Source organism: Salvelinus alpinus, chromosome 22, assembly GCF_045679555.1.
Source record: "Salvelinus alpinus chromosome 22, SLU_Salpinus.1, whole genome shotgun sequence".
Lineage (NCBI taxonomy): Eukaryota > Metazoa > Chordata > Actinopteri > Salmoniformes > Salmonidae > Salvelinus > Salvelinus alpinus.
The window spans coordinates 38,724,550-38,730,056 of NC_092107.1; the positions used below are offsets into that span (position 1 = coordinate 38,724,550).

Genomic DNA, 5,507 nt, shown 5'->3' on the forward strand with positions numbered 1-5,507 from the left:
CTCACAGAGAGAAACACACACAAATACATACACTCACAGAGAGAAACACACACAAATACACACACTCACATAGAGACACACACAAATACATACACTCACAGAGACACACACACACACACACACACACACACACACACACACACACACACACACACACACACACACACACACACACACACACACACACACACACACACACTTGATTTGATGTGCCCTGTTTTACTATCCTTGTAAGGACATTTGGATCCCAATAGGATAATAAAGCTACACACACACACACGTACACACACACACGTACAAACAGACACACACTCAGTATCCCCAGAGGGGGTGACTCCTTCATCTCATCGATCAAATGAATTGACCTGTTAGTAATGGCCACAATATAAACAGGCCGTGCTGAAGCAAACAGATCCCTGGGTCCTGTCTCACAAACAGTGTTGAGAAGGCAGAAAGAGGGAGTAAGAGATGCACAGAAAGAGGGACGGAAGAAAGACTGGGATAGGAGAGAAAGAGCGAGAGACTGAGATAGAAGAGGGAGAGAGGGAGAGAAAGAGAGAAGAAAGGATATAGGGATAGGAGAGAAAGAATAAATGAGAAAAAGAGAGAGAGATAGACAAGTGATATAAGAGAGACAGGGGAATATATAGAGAGATATAAAGAGAGTTTGAGTTTTAAATAACCTTTATTGGGTCTGGGAACCCACAACACAATAACCACTCAAACTACAAAGCAGATCTCATGGGCATCTGAATCAGTCCAAATGACCACTTGTACTGTAGCCTTCCCAGGGGTGTTCAGGCTAACAAAGCCTTCCCAGGGGTGTCCAGGCTAACCAAGCCTTCCCAGGGGTGTCCAGGCTAACCAAGCCTTCCCAGGGGCGTCCAGGCTAACCAAGCCTTCCCAGGGCTGTCCAGGCTAACAAAGCCTTCCCAGGGGTGTCCAGGCTAACCAAGCCTTCCCAGGGGTGTCCAGGCTAACCAAGCCTTCCCAGGGTTGTCCAGGCTAACCAAGCCTTCCCAGGGGTGTCCAGGCTAACCAAGCCTTCCCAGGGCTGTCCAGGCTAACCAAGAGAGAAAGGATTTTACAGTTTCCTGCCAACTGCTCACGTGGACAGGAGAATGCTATCTGCCCGAAGGCTGTCACATGATCTACTGTCCCAACAATGTTGTGAATCTGTAGTTTACACTGAGTGTCTGTGAATCCCCTCAGCACAGTCTTCTTCTCCTCATTTCCCTCTTTCACCTTCGTCCCCAGATGGGAGGAGCAGCAGTGTATTGATTTCTGCAGGTCAGACCCTGCCAGACACACCTTCTGTACAGGATCATTGGGAGGCTGTTCATTGTCCACCTGGTAGAAGCGATAACCTCCTGGGGCCTCAGCCAGATAGAGGCCCTTTCCAACCCCAGTGAGGGGCCAACCAAGCAGCTTAGCATTGCTGACAGCCTGGCTAGACTGCAAAGTCAAACCGAGGAAGTCGTTGCCTAGGCGATATTCTCCCACTCTATAATTGTAGATCAGTTCAGCCACACAGTCATCATACTCTGGCCCCAAGCTGACCATTGTCTTGCTCTATTTTCCATCATAAGGGCCCTTACAAGTTGCCTTACATCCTTCTTCCAACTCTTTGTGACGCAAAATCGTCATGCTGAGCACATCTCTGTAAAAGGTGACTGTTTTGCTTCTGTCACCTACTTTGAAAACAAAATGCAAGGCTCGCCTCAAAGCCAATATAACCCATGTGAGTTTGCTTATGTACTACACGATTATACATCACACTCAGTTTGTCTACTTTGATTAAGGATCCTTGCAATTGATTGTCATATAGAAAAGAGAAAAGAAAAACAGAAGAAACAACAGAGAAACAAGACTTTGAGAAAAAACACCCTATGAGGCATGATCATTATCATTGTTTTAATTTTCCCTTAACCTTAACACTTTTACCACTACCTTTTGCTGCCGTGACAGCAGTAACAAATTATCTCAAGCGGCAACACTTCTTCACAATTCACCTGATCTAACCCCCCCGTCTTCTGTAGCACCACCAGAGACCTCAACATCAAAGAAATCTGCCTATTTGGTAGATTTCCCAAAAGTCTGATCCAGGAACCCATTTACCTGGGGCGGCAGATAGCCTAGTGGTTAGAGCGTTGGGCCAGTAACCGAAAGGTTGCTAGATTGAATCCCCGAGCTGACAAGGTAAAAATATGTCGTTCTTCCCCTGAACAAGGAATTCGTTGTAAATAAGAATTTGTTTTTAAAACTGACTTGCCTAGTTAAATAAAGATTCAATAAAACACCTCCTCTAGATTGTAAATTGCGTTGTCACCAGCTGCTATCATATCAAACGAGATGTTCATATCCTTCTCCTGATCCTCCTCAACTGAGGCCACAGACACCTGACTCCTCTCAACACTCCCCACTTGCACCCCATCACTCGTACCAGGCATCTCCTAAATTACCTGGGAGACTAGCCTCACCTGAACCTCATCACTCGTAGTGGACATCTCCTCCACTACCTGGGAGACTAGCCTCACCTGAACCCCATCACTCGTACCAGGCATCTCCTAAATTACCTGGGAGACTAGCCTCACCTGAACCTCATCACTCGTAGTGGACATCTCCTCCACTACCTGGGAGACTAGCCTCACCTGAACCCCATCACTCGTAGTGGACATCTCCTCCACTACCTGGGAGACTAGCCTCACCTGAACCCCATCACTCGTAGTGGACATCTCCTCCACTACCTGGGAGACTAGCCTCACCTGAACCCCATCACTCGTAGTGGACATCTCCTCCACTACCTGGGAGACTAGCCTCACCTGAACCCCATCACTCGTAGTGGACATCTCCTCCACTACCTGGGAGACTAGCTCCACCTGAACCACTCCTGTACCCCATAACTCGTACTGGGCATCTCCTCACCAGTCTGGGGAAATGGCTCCCCAAATCTGTCCTTACCTCCAACAACAATATGTTTCTGCTGCATAAACAGGTGCTATGTTCCCCTCTGGTACAATCTGCAACTCAGTACCCTCAACACAGACAACTTGTTCCTAAGCAACAGGTGCTTGTGACTGCTCTACCACTTTCGGTCCACCTCTCCCTACATCAGTGGGCCCAGGCATTACGAGGACTACCTGTGTCCCTCCCTCCGCCTTCTCCCTTTTCGGGAAAGCATGTCGCTTATGGCCAACATCCCCACACTCAAAAGCCATGTACAGTCTGTTGTCATACTTGACTTTAAACGATAACTCCAAAGTCTGCTCCGGTGAGTCCAAAAACATAAACACCTGTCGCCGAAACGACATAACCTGTTTCAGAGCCGGGTGTTTGAAACGACATAACCTGTTTCAGAACCGGGTGTTTAAAACGACATAACCTGTTTCAGAGCCGGGTGTTTGAAACGACAACCTGTTTCAGAGCCGGGTGTTTGAAAAGACATAACCTGTTTCAGAGCCGGGTGTTTGAAACGACATAACCTGTTTCAGAGCCGGGTGTTTAAAACGACATAATCTGTTTCAGAGCCGGGTGTTTAAAACGACATAACCTGTTTCAGAGCCGGGTGTTTGAAACGACATAATCTGTTTCAGAGCCGGGTGTTTAAAACGACATAACCTGTTTCAGAGCCGGGTGTTTGAAAAGACATAACCTGTTTCAGCACCGGGTGTTTGAAACGACATAACCTGTTTCAGAACCGGGTGTTTGAAACGACATAACCTGTTTCAGAACCGGGTGTTTGAAACGACATAACCTGTTTCAGAGCCGGGTGTTTGAAACGACAACCTTTTTCAGAGCCGGGTGTTTGAAACGACATAACCTGTTTCAGAGCCGGATGTTTGAAACGACATAACCTGTTTCAGAGCCGGGTGTTTGAAAAGACATAACCTGTTTCAGCACCGGGTGTTTGAAACGACATAACCTGTTTCATAACCGGGTGTTTGAAACGACATAACCTGTTTCAGAACCGGGTGTTTGAAACGACATAACCTGTTTCACAGCCAGGTGTTTGAAACGACATAACCTGTTTGAGCCAGGTGTTTTAAACAACATAACCTGTTTCAGAGCCGGGTGTTTGAAACGACATAACCTGTTTCAGCACCGGGTGTTTGAAACGACATAACCTGTTTCAACGCGGGGTGTTTGAAACGACATAACCTGTTTCAGCACCGGGTGTTTGAAACGACATAACCTGTTTCAGAGCCGGGTGTTTGAAACAACATAACTTCCCAAACCGCATTAACTCGCGCTCCAATAGCTCATTGGAAATAAACGGCGGTACATTCGAAATCGTTACCCTTGTTGACGGAAAAAAGTGGAGTAACTCTAATAATAATGCCTTTAAGAAGTACGCCATGCTCAACCATACGATCTACAAGACGCTCTTCTTTAAGAAAAACCATCTCCACTTTATTCATCCGCAAAGCATAAGCAACATTTTCATAGCCTACCCTCTCTCCTACGGAGACCAGAAACTCCTCCGCAGTGACAGTGGCTTCAGTAACACACCTAAAGCCGTACCGAGATCATGCATAGAAAAAAGCAAAGCACCAAGAAAAAACTGGCGATCTAACTCCAGACAACACTCGCACTTTCTCATACATTTCCCAGCATGCAGAGAGAGAAAGAGAGAGAGAGAGAGAGAGAGAGAGAGAGAGAATTTACATGCTTAGTTAACGTAAATATATGCTTCCCATGCCAATAAAGCCCATTAAATTGAATTAACATGTAATTAACCCTTGTGTAGTCTTAACATTCTGTCTACTCCCTTAAAGGTAAACAATTAGCCTTCACTAAACCCCTAAAATAAAGCAGCTAAATTGAATTTTAAATCCCAAATTTTAAATCCTATTTTGCATGAAGAAACAACCTGTCATTCATCACAAACTTTGTGCATATCTAGGTTTCCCTCTTCACAATTCAGAAAGACTGCATTTAATCAGTGGACACCACTCATTTTTATTACAACACACCTGTCATAATTGTTTTCTTTACTAAAGTAAAGGTTTATTATTATTAAAGGTACTGCATAGGTGTGAACATACATTTTTAGCAAGATATAGCACTTGTTTAGCCTAAGACAGTAGCAGAAATGTGCAGAAAGTAGTTTTGAATGCATTTTATTGAAGGAAAACAATAACAGTCTTGAATATTTTTGGCAACATAGTGACATATTCTTATAAATCTTCACAAGCGCTGCAGAGGCTGCTGTGTGGGGAGGCTCTCCCTTCTTTGAATGTGTGGGAATACAGGTGCCTTTCCCAGGAACACCCTCCTCTGAATGGAACCAGTTTCTCATCCACTGTTACTTCAGGCCCAGGGTTGTAGAGGTACGGCAGATGCTCCACTCACTTCTCCCAGACCTCTCTTATGGCCTCCAGTTTGTCTCTCACACGTCTTGCAGGTCTTGACTCACGCTTATCAAATCGTAGCATTCTTGAGAAAGTGTGAAAGACTTTCAGTGGCATCGTGGCACAGAAAATCACCCTTCCACTCTCTGCATCCCA

The 5,507-nt window shown here is 45.5% G+C and overlaps 1 pseudogene; it reads right to left on the bottom strand.

Moving 5' to 3' along the window:
- Positions 1 to 720: 720 nt before the first annotated feature.
- LOC139549666 (glyoxalase domain-containing protein 4 pseudogene) lies at positions 721 to 1,647 on the bottom strand (annotated as a pseudogene).
- Positions 1,648 to 5,507: the final 3,860 nt, after the last annotated feature.